Below are 11,799 nucleotides of genomic sequence, written 5' to 3'. Positions count from 1 at the left end.
CCAATTTAATACGTCCGTCGTTTGATTTCTTGTCTGCTTCTTCCATGAGTGTTGTTAGTGGATCCAAGCCAAAGAAGTCTTGGACAATGTCAATTTTTTCTCCATTTATCATGATGTTATTTGTTAATCCAATTGTGAGGATTTTTGTTCTATTCTGAGGTGCAATCCATAATGAAGGCTGTTGTCTTTGATCTTCATCAGCAAATATTTTAAGTCCTCTTCCCTTCCAGCAAGCAAAGTTGTATTATCTGAATATCACAGATTATTAATGAGCCTAACTCCACACCTGATGCCATGCTCCTCCTCATATAATCCAAGTTTTCAGATTCTTAGCTCAGCATGCAGATTGAATAAGTATAGTGAACAGATACAACCCTGGCACAATAAGATGGGTGTGTGGTGGTGTCTGTATGCTGTGGAGTTGGTTCCGATTCACACAACCCCATATAGGGTTTCCGAGGCTGTAAGGGAGCAGAAAGCTTCATCTTTCTCCCACAGAACAGCTGGTAGTTTCGAACTGCTGTCCTTCCTTGAGGTTAGCACCCCAATTTGCAACCATTACGCTATCAGATGGGTGTGTAGAACAAAACCATAAATTGTGACCTAAGCCAGTTTAGAGAACATTTGAGTTCCATGTGAACTGATGAGACATTGCATTACTTAACTTTGAAAGGAGCTGCTTCTATTGCCATGGAGTTGGCTCTGATTGATGGTCACCTGACACCCAGTCCTCTGGTATGCTCCAGTCCACTCATCTGGCAATTTGTCATGATGGCTTGCATGTTACTATGATGCTGGAAGTTATGCCACGGACTTCTAAAATGCCAGCAGGGTCCTCCACAGCCAACTGATTTCAGTGGAGCCTCCAGACTCACTCAGACTAGGAAGGAAGGTGTGGCAATCTACTTCTGAAAATCAGTCAGTAAAAAATCGATGGCTTACAACAGACTATTAGCAGCCCAGGGTTTATCCTACGGGCCTCACCAGGACTCCATTAGAAGGGTTTGCTGTTGTTGTTAAGTGCGGTCTAGTTTGATCTGACTCATGGTGACCCTGTATAGGATTTCTGAGGAGTGGCTCATGGATTTGAACTGCTGACCTGTGAATAGCAGTTTAGTGCTGATCCTACAGCACCATATCAGGACTCCATTAGAAGGGGGGGTGGGGTGGTGGCTGTCTGCTGTTGAGCCAGTTTCCACTCATAGTGTCCCCATACAGGGTTTCCAAGGTTGTAAATCTTTATGGGAGCAGAAGAGGTTGTTGTTGTTGCTGTGGAATGCCGTTGAGTTGATTCTGACCCACAGCGAGCCTGTATAAGGTTTCCAAGGAGTGGCTGGTGAGCTTGAACCACCGACCTAGTGGTCCATTGTGTCGTCCAGCACATAAAGCTTCAGCGCCACACCAGGACTCCAAAGAAGGGTTGCTGATGTTGTGAAGTGCCGTCGAGTCGGTTTCCACCCATAGCAACCCTGTATAGGGTTTCTGAGGAGCAGATGGTGAGCTTGAACCACTGACCTTGCAGTTCAAGTGGTAGTTTGGCACATTAACCCACAGCACCACACCAGGACTCCATAGAAAGGGTTGTTGTTGTTGTTGTTGTGAAGTTCTATCGGGTCGGTTCTGACCCATAGCGACTAATAGTCATCAAATTTAATTAAGATTAAAAGGCCTAACTTTGTAAATTCTCTCCTTGTTGTTGTTGTCAGGTGCCATCGAGTCGGAACGGACTCATAGCGACCCCATGCACAGCAGAACGAAACAATGTCCGATCCTGGGCCAACCTCACTACCGCCGCCACACTTGACGCCATCAATGATGCCACCTGGCTGATCCATCTTGTTGGGGGTCTTCCTCTTTTTCTCTGACCCTCCATCTTACCCAGCATGACATCCTTCTCCAGCGACTGTTCTCTCCGGACAATGTGTCCAAAGTATGAGAGACGGAGCTGAGCCATCCTGGCCTCCAAGGAGCACTCTGGTTGTACTTCTTCCAAAACAGATCTATTGGTTCTTTTGGCAGCCCATGGCACTTTCAGTATTCTCCTCCAACACCACAACTCAAAGGCATCAATTCTTCAACGATCTTCCTTATTCACTGTCCTTAGGAATATCAAAATATTTTCCAGGAAGGATCAAAAGTACCACAATATTTTCACGTCTCCAAGCATAGATTTTTTTTTTCTTTTATGGTACTCTGGTGAACAATAATAATTTCACATTTCTTGGTTATAAAAATTCTATTTCTCCTGTTTGGTAATCTGGAGGAATGTTTAGTAGTCTGGGTTCAAACTGTGAACTATAATATAGAAAATTACCCATCCTAGAAACATAATTCCTTTTATTGCATGTTGTTGTTGTTGTTGTTGTTGTTAAGTGCCGTCGAGTTGGTTTGGACTCATAGCAACATAGTTGACTTTAAAATATATTGCTGTTGTTGTTAAATGCCATGGAGGTGGTATGGACTCATAGTGACCCTGTTTGTGGTTTCTGAGGAAGGGCTGGTAGATTTGAATCACCGATCTTACAGTTCAAACTGACCACAAGGTCAGTTTGAACTGTAAGATCTATATTCCCATATATTTATATATGTATTAAGGAAGAATGTATTCATGAAATCTAACCACATACATAAAGCAATGCCCTCGCTCAATTCGATCCATACTTCTTCCTTCCCCAAATTTTCAAAAAAGACAGAACTTAGCCTCAGTAATTGCACATTTCTCTCAGTGCTATGGTGAAATCAGAGAACCATGGAACATGAAATCAGGAAATGCAGTTGTCTGGAGTGTTATTCTTCCCCTCCACCTGACACCCCCTACACACAGTTCACACGCCAGTTGGAACTTAACCTCTGCGAAGGCGGACCTGGTTTATGTGAACTTCTCTGTGCCTTTACAACAACTCAACTCTCCAAGTAATCTAGTTGCATTTTTCTGACTTGTGAACTCATCTTTATATGTAAATATGATCCTTTAGAGCAAGAACCAAATCATATACATCTTTGTATCTGTGGAGATTAGCTCAGTGATTGGTCCAGAAGCCATTCGATAAAAATTTGTGGAAGATATAAAGAACAGAGAAACAAATGAACAACAAAATACATCAATCTTAAGAACTAGATTCAGTGCTAAATGGTTAGCCATAGTACCCTGAGCAATCACTCGACCTCTCGGAGTTTCAATTCCCTCATCATAAAAAACAAATCTGATACCTGACTGAGGACTATGGAAAACACGACATGATAATATGTGTGCAGGCTCCTGGTAAGTGGTTAAGGACCACACAAATGTTCACTATTATCTGGTATCTTCCTGCTGCTGGATCAAGACATAAAAGCCTGGTCAAGTGTAGGACAGGGATAGACTATGAATACTCTAGTTCTAAGAATGACACTACTGTTGTCTCAGATCCCAAACAAAAATCATGAGAAACAGCCTTGATACCTTCCTCTCCTTCACTCTCAACATCCAGTTAGAACCACATCCCCTGCTTTACTGCCACTGAGCACAGTACCAAACCCAACCCAAACCAAATCTGATGCCATCCAGTACATGCATGGCAACTTTACAGGACAGACTAGAGCTGCGCCATAGGGCTCCCGTGACTGAAACTCTAGACCCAAACACTTTAACCATGGTGCCACCAGGGCTCCTTTCATCTACCTTGCCACACTACCTTATTCAAGCCATCATATTGCTCACCTGGATGATTGCAGCAGTTTCCTACCACTATCTCCTTTGCTCCACTCTAATCCACTCGCCAAACAATTGCCAAAGAACAAACTTTTTCCAGACACAAATCTGATAGTGTAACTGCTTCTTTTAAACACAAATCAGAGGTTTCCTGTGGTCCTTCCAGTGAATCCTTTAACATGACTTTGCAAGACCTTCACAATCAGGTCCTACTTCTTTCTCCAATCTTCCATCACTCAACAGTCCCTCCCTTGTCCTATCCTCCTGGTCACTTTATTTTCTCTTTCTGGTTTATACTAACATCTCTCTCCTCCTCCTCCCTTTGTTCCTCTTTCTCTTCACTCCCCACCCTCCTAATGCCCCCATCTTACTTCCCAGTCTTTCCTCTTCTTGTCCTCTAGCATGAAATAATATGACCTCCATTCTTTGCTGAGATACTTCCTTTCTCCTTGATGTCACAGCTTAAAGCTACCTCTTCACCAAAGTCTTGGCTAATCTCCCAAGGATGACTTAGAGTCGGGTCTTATATGCTCCCATGACTACTGAACTCACTTTATGGCGCTGTAGAACCATAGTGTTGGTATTGTAATTGTCCTTCTCATTTGTTCAGTCTTCTCTGTTTTCCAACAAGAGTTTAAGCTCCTTGAGGGCTAAACCAAGAGGTTAGCCTTAGGATATACAGAATAAATTTTTTTTGTATTAGTGAAATAACCTAATAAAATCTAATACCAAGAGTAATTCTGAACTACCAAATGAAGACCAAAGACGACAGCCTTCAGTATGAATTGCACCTCGATGTAAAGAAAATAAAAATCCTCATCATTGGACCAATACATAACATCATGATAAATGGAGAAACAATTGAAATTGTCAAAGATTTCATTTTGTTTGTCTCCGTCATCAACACTCATGGAAGCAGCAGTTAAGAACGCGAATGACATATTACATCAGGCAAATCTGCTGCACAAGACCCCTTTAAAGTGTTCAGGAGCAAAGATATCAGTTTGAGGACTAAGGTGCACCTGACCCAAGCCATGACATTTTCAATAATCTCATACGCATGTGAAAGTGGGACAATGAATAAAGAAGACCTTAGAAGAATTGATGCATTTGAGTTACAGTGTTGGAGGAGAATATTGAAAGTACCATGGACTGCCAGAAGAACAAACAGATCTGTGTTGGAAGGAGTATAGCCAGAATGCTACTTAAAAGCGAGGATGGTGAGACTTGGTCTTTCACACTTTGCACATGTTTTCAAGAGGGACCAGTCCCTGGAGAGGGACATCATGCTTGGTAAAGTGGAGGATCAGTGAAAAAGAGGAAGATCCCCAATGAGATGGATTGGCACAGTGGCAGCAGCAGTGGGCTCAAGCATAACAATAATTGTGAGGCTGGTGCAGAATCAGGCGGTGTTTTGTTTCATTGTGCATGGGGTTGCTATGAGTCAGAAGTGACTCAATGGTACCTAACAACAACAACAATAAATACATAGCCATGGCAACGAGTAGCATTGAATGTGTGTTTCCTTTCTTAGAGTGAAAATCTAATTAGACCTGGATTTGACCTTCTGTAAGTATCAACCTAAAAAAGATGACTGTTTTTGCTCTGCTCCATTAGCAGTGCACCTGCCAATCGCTCCCCTACCAGCTCCTGGGATCATGGCCAACACGGACAGCACCTTTATCGCCATCACACTGTACGGCATGCAGCACAGCCTGGTGGGCGACATCATCAAGCGCTTTGAGCAGAAGCTATGCTGCCTCGGGGTCATGAAGTTTATGAAGGCCTCAGAGGCGCACCTGAAGCAGCACCACATTGACCTGAGAGATGTTCATTCCTTCCCCGGGCTGGTGAAGTACAGGAAGGAACTCAGGACCATCATGGTCAATGCCTGGGAGGGGCGGAATGTGGTGAAGACAGGTCAAGTGATGCTCGAGGAGACTAATCCAGCAGAATCAAATCCAGGCACCATTCGTGGGGATTTCTGTATTCAAGCTGGCAGGAACATCATTCACGTCAGTGATTCAGTAAAAAGTGCTGAGAAAGAAATCAATCTCTGGTTTAAACTGGATGAACTGGGTGGCTATGACTAGATCTAAGAATAAGAGGCAGACCAAACAGCAATCCATCCCTCACTTTGACACAGCTCTTCATTCCACAGATTTGGAAACAATGGGATACTGAGAATCCTCTCCTAAAGCACATTTACCATCAAAGCCTTTGGAAACTTGGTGGGTTGCAAGCATTCCCTCCTTTGCTATGTAATTCTCCTTGAAAATGCAATTTCCCAAAAATTGAAACCGAAAAAGAGTAGAATCTGAACAGTTTTCAAATTTTATCATGATCTAGGATTTCAGATATATATCTAGACTCACTGCATTATTACATGTGCCCAAATGAGTTTGGTCTATTATATCTTTTCTTCTAATATAAAGATAAAGGTAGATGTAGAAAATTAAGGTATTTTTACTATGTTGTTGCTGTTAGTGCCATCAAGTCGATTCTGACCCATAGTGACCTTGTAAAGGGTTTCTTAGGAGCAGCTGGTGACCTTGCAGTTCAAACAGCTTTGCAGTCTGGTGCATTAACCCACAGAGCCACACCAGGACTCCTTTGATTCCCAAATTTCTCAAAACTCCCTAATGTCTATTGTTTTTAGTTAAGAAACCACCATATCAATTTAACTAAAAGCTCTTGAGATTAGAAAAGCTAAAGTAACTGGAAGAAATGATGAAGTAAATGAGCTGAACAAAAAATGTCAAAGTGCAACTCAAGAAGACAAAGTCAAGTATGATAATGAATGTGCAAAGACCTAGAGCTAGAAATCCAAAACGAAAGAACACACTCGGCATTTCTCAACCTGAAGGAACTGAAGAAAAAAGTCAAGTCTCAACTTGCAATATGAAGGATTCTATGGGCAAAATAGTAAATGATACAGGAAGCATCAAAAGAAGATGGAAGGAATACACAGACACGGTACCAAAAGATATGGTCAATGTTCAATCATTTTAAGAAGTAGTATACGATAAAGATTATAGTACCTGGTTTTGTCTTCTCGAGCTGATCAACCTGTATGCTGAGCAAATACTACAAGAAGCTGGGTTCTATGAAGAAAAACGTGGCATCAGGATTGGAGGAAGACTCATTAACAACCTGCAATATGCAGATGATGCAACCTTGCTTGCTGAAAGTGAAGAGGACTTGAAATATTTACTGATGAAGATCAAAGAACACAGCCTTCGGTACGGGATGCATCTCAATGTCAGAAAAACAAAAATCCTCACCACTGAACCAATAAACAACATTCTTATCAACGGAGAAAAGATTGAAGTTGTCAATGACTTCATTCTTCTTGGATCAACTATCAACACTCGTGGAAGCAGCAGTCAAGAGATCAGACGACGTATTGCACTGGGCAAATCTGCTGCACAGGAACTTTTTAAAGTGTTGAAGACCAAAGATGTCAGCTTGAGGACTAAGGTGCACCTGACCCAAGCCATGGTATTTTCAATAACCTCATATGGATGCAAAAGCTGGACAGTGAATAAGGAAGATCATAGAAGAATTGATGCCTTTGAGTTGTGGTGTTGGAGGAGAATACTAAAAGTGCCATGGACTGCCAAAAGAACCAATAGATCTGATTTGGAAGAAGTGCAGCCAGAGTGCTCCTTGGAGGTCAAGATGGCTAGGCTTTGTCTCTCATACTTTGGACATATTGTCAGGAGGGAACAGTCACTAGAGAAGGATGTCATGCTGGATAAGATGGAGGATCAGAGAAAAAGAGGAAGACCCCCAATGAGATGGATCGGCCAAGTGGCATAATTGATGGCATCAAGTGTGGCAGCGGTAGTGAGGTTGGCCCAGGATCGGACATTGTTTCATTCTGCTGTGCATGGGGTCGCTATGAGTCGGCTCCGACTCAATGGCACCTGACAACAACATACGATAAAGAACGAATGGTACTGAAGCAAGAAGTATATGCGGCACTGATGAAACTAGCAAAAAACAAGACTTCAGGAATTCACAGAATACAAACTGAAATGTTTCAACAAACTGATGCAACACTGGAGGCACTCACTCGTCTATGCCAAGAAATTTGGAAGACCTGGTCAATCAGTTGGAAGAGATCCATATTTGTGCTCATTCCAAAGAAAGGTGACCCAACAGAAGGCGAAAATCATCAACAATTATCATTAATATCACATGTAAGTAAAATGTTGCTGAAGCTAATTCGAAAGAGGCTACAGCAGTACATCAACAGGGAGCTGCCAGAAATTCAAGTTAGATTCAGAAGAGGAGGTGGAATTAGGAATATCACTGCTGACATCAGACAGATCTTGGTTGAAAGCAGAAAAAGCAAGAAAGATGTTTGTTGTTGTTGTCAGGTGCTATAGAGTTGGTTCTGATCTACTCACAACAGAAAGAATCACTGCTGGGTCTTACACCATCCTCACAATTACTGTTTACTTGAGTCCATTGATGCTGCTACTGTGCCAGTCCATCTTGTTGGGGGTCTTCCTCTTTTTTGCTGACCCCCCACTCTACCTCGCATGATGTCCTTCTCCAGGCACATGTCCATGATAATAGATATGAAGTATGAGAGACCAAGTCTCACCATCCTGACTTCTAAGGAGCATTCTGGCTGTACTTTTTCCAACACAGATTTATTTGTTCCTCTAGCAGTCCAAGACCTTTAATATTCTTCTCCAACATCATAACTCAACTGCATCAGTTCTTCCTTATTCATTGTCCAACTTCCACAGGCAAAAATATTAGTTTGAGGACTAAGGTGCACCTGACCCAAGCCTCATATACATGCGAAAGTGAGACTTGGTCTCTCATACTTTGGACATGTTGTCAGGAAGGACCAGTCCCTGGAGAAACACGTCATACATGGTTTGATATTTAAGGGTTTGTGTCAACTTGGCTAGACCCGGCATCTCAGTGATTTAGCATTAAAATGTAATAATCACCTCCATGATGAAATCTAATGATGTAATCAACCCTATGATGGGTTTACAGATGCTAAAAGTAGTCAAGGATCTTTCTCCAGAGCCTGCGATCTGAATTCAGATTTCTAACCTCTTAAACTGTGAGAGAATACATTTCTGTTTGTTAAAGTCATCTACTTGTGGCATTTCTTATAGCAGAACTAGAGAACCAAGGTACCTGGTAAAGCGGAAGTTCAGCAACAAAAGAGGAAGATCCCCAGTGAGATGGACTGACACACTGGCTATAGCAAAGGGCTCCTCACACATAACAGCAATTGTGAGAATGGTGCAGGATGTCTTGTCCTGTTGTGCATAGGGCTGCCATGAGTTGGAACATACTTAGTGGCACCTAAAAACAATAAAAATGATGTCAGGGTCCAGTAATATGCTATGTGTCTAGATTACAGAAAACACTTAAGACAACGTGAAAAAATGGGAAAATTGAAGCTGTGGGTATAAACATGGCAAAAACCAGGCAAGCAGATAAAAGAGAGCATCTAATTTTCTAGTTTAATTATATTTTTTAATATCTCTTCAGAAAATGCTGCCCTCTAGCTAACAGATTAACCTTTAGTCATATAGCTGACAAATAGTTATGGCACATGACATGACATGGAACATAACACAGAACAAGACAAAACATTTAATATAATTTATATCATATACAACACAGTTATTTAAGCAGATGATTAATTATTCTAGTTCTCTTTCAGTCTGCTACAAATGCGTACAGTCATGTCACACTAATGTAAGGTGATGTCATATCGGGCATTTCTTACCAAACCAAAACCAAACCCACAGCTGCCAAGTCAATGCCAATCCATTGTGTTCCTGTAGGATAGGGTAGAGCTGCCCCACAGGCTTTCCAAGACTAAGCTTGATGGAAGCAAGCGGCCTCAGCTTTCTCCCGAGGAGCTTGTCTTATGGGTTACAAATGCTGATACAAACTAAACACCAGCCGTTGCCTTACCACCACTTGTCTATACTGGTGTGGTGGTGAGGTGATTGTGGTGACTTACATGTTGCTCTGATGCTGGAAGAATTTCAGCATTAGTATGTGAACTATACCCCCAGTATTTCACATACTAGCAGGCTCACCTATGGTGGACAGGCCTCAACCGAGCTTGTAGACTAAGACAAATGGAAAAGAAGGATCTTGGCAATCGACTTCTGATAAAAATTTGCTGGTGAAAACTGTATGAATATTAAGAATACTTGGTAGAGGGTCAGCGATGAGACCATTGCGACAATGGGCTCAATCATAGCAACTGCAAAAGTGGTCCAGGAGTGGGGACAAAGTCAAAGGCACCTAACAACAACAGTGACCTTATAGGATTAGCTCTTTTGATTTGAAGGCTTATGGTCACCGTTTCATGGGAATAATGTCGTTCTTAGTGTTTTATGTTCTACCTTCTGTCACAGTAAAATAGTATCTTATACCTAATACAACACCAAATGCATAAAAAGATGCTCAATGTCATTAACCATCAGAGAGGTATAAACCAAATCACAATATCACTTCACTCCCAGTAGGATGGATAAGACTAAAAAATCGAGAGAAAGAAGGTAACAAAGGTTGATGAGGATGTGGGGATATTGGAATCCTTTTCCACCATTAGTGGGGGTGCAGAATGGTACAGCCATGGTGTGGCAGTGTCTCAAAATACTAAAAATAGGACTACTAAATAATCCAGCAACTCCACTCCTAGATGTATCTCTAAAAGATCTGAAAGCAGAGACTCTGAGACTTGTACACCAATGTTCATTGAAGTATTATTTACAATAGCCAAAAGGTGGAAACAACCTAAATGCCCATCAACAGAAGAATGGATAAAAAATTTTGAATGGTATGCATATATCCAACAGAATACTACCCAAGTCAGTAACAGAAACCCAAGTCATGATACATGCTACAGTATAGATGGAGCTGGAAGACATTATACTGAGCGAAGTAGGCCAATCACAAACACACATTGTCTGACCTCACTTACATAAAAAGACAAATGCATAGAGACCAACGTTTATTAGTGATTACCAGAGGTTATTGCTTATGGAGTACTGAGTTTCAGTTTATGGAGATAGAAAAGTCACATTAAGGGTAGGGTTGTACAGTTAATTAATGTAATTACTGTCAATAAAGCATACACCTGTAAAAAAATGAGCTGGTAACAGTTGTGTAATACATATTTACAACAACCACACATACACAAAAAGAGTAGCTGCTGAGACTACTTATATACAAACACCTCATGGGATTTGGCTTCTTGACTTGGAAGTTCAGGGTCATAATTTCAGGGGACACTAATGGGGCTAATAATGCTGTTAGTGTTTCTGTTCTACGTCCTACTTAGATTTGCAGTGTTTGGGGTCTTAAAATCTTGCAAGTGGTCATTAAGAGCACAACAAATGGTTTCTATTCACCTGGACCAACAGAGGAAAAAGGAGAGCTGGGAATTTGTTGGTGGTGTTGTTAAGTGACTTCCAGTCGGTTCCAACTCATAGTGACTCTGTATAGGGTTTCCCAAAAGCAGCCCTGTATAGGGTTTCCGAGGCTTTAAATGTTCGCAAGAGCAGAAAATCTCATCTTTCTCTGGCAGAGCGGCTGGCAGGCCCGAACTGCGGACCTTGTGCTTCACAGTCCAGTGCTTAGGATATGGAGCCACGGTGCTCCAGAGCCAAGAAGAGGAGGAGGAAATGGAATGTGGCTGATTGCCTCTATGAACAACTGCCGTTCTTTGCCATGAGACCAGAACTGGATGGATGGTGTCAGGCTACTATTTATGATCATTTTGATTTTAAAAATTCTAAAGAATTCTGGTCAAAGGGAAGAAAGTGCAGAACAGAACTTTAAACTCCCTTGAGTCTCTGGTTCAGGAGCCATCCAGTCACACAGGAGTGCAAGGTGTAGTCTAGTCTCCTTCTCCATTGCTGGTCTGCAGAATTTGGGGCCAGGCTTGAGTTGTGAATAGAGAAAAGCTTCGAGTTGAACGAGAGATTCATTTCCTAACAGTTTAATTTTTTCAGTGTAAATCTAGTAATCTTGTTTTTCAAAATCACACAATATAAAAATACCAGAAAAAAAATCTTGCTCCAACTTCCATTACAACCACCCCTCCC

At 41.7% G+C, this 11,799-nt stretch overlaps 1 pseudogene; it reads left to right on the top strand.

The window, feature by feature from the left end:
• Positions 1-5,349: 5,349 nt before the first annotated feature.
• Positions 5,350-5,784, top strand: LOC102828488 (annotated as a pseudogene).
• The last annotated feature ends 6,015 nt before the right edge of the window (positions 5,785-11,799 follow it).

Source organism: Chrysochloris asiatica, unplaced genomic scaffold, assembly GCF_000296735.1.
Source record: "Chrysochloris asiatica unplaced genomic scaffold, ChrAsi1.0 scaffold00018, whole genome shotgun sequence".
Lineage (NCBI taxonomy): Eukaryota > Metazoa > Chordata > Mammalia > Afrosoricida > Chrysochloridae > Chrysochloris > Chrysochloris asiatica.
Note: the sequence above shows the minus strand (reverse complement) of the source record. Positions and strands in the feature narration are given on the sequence as shown.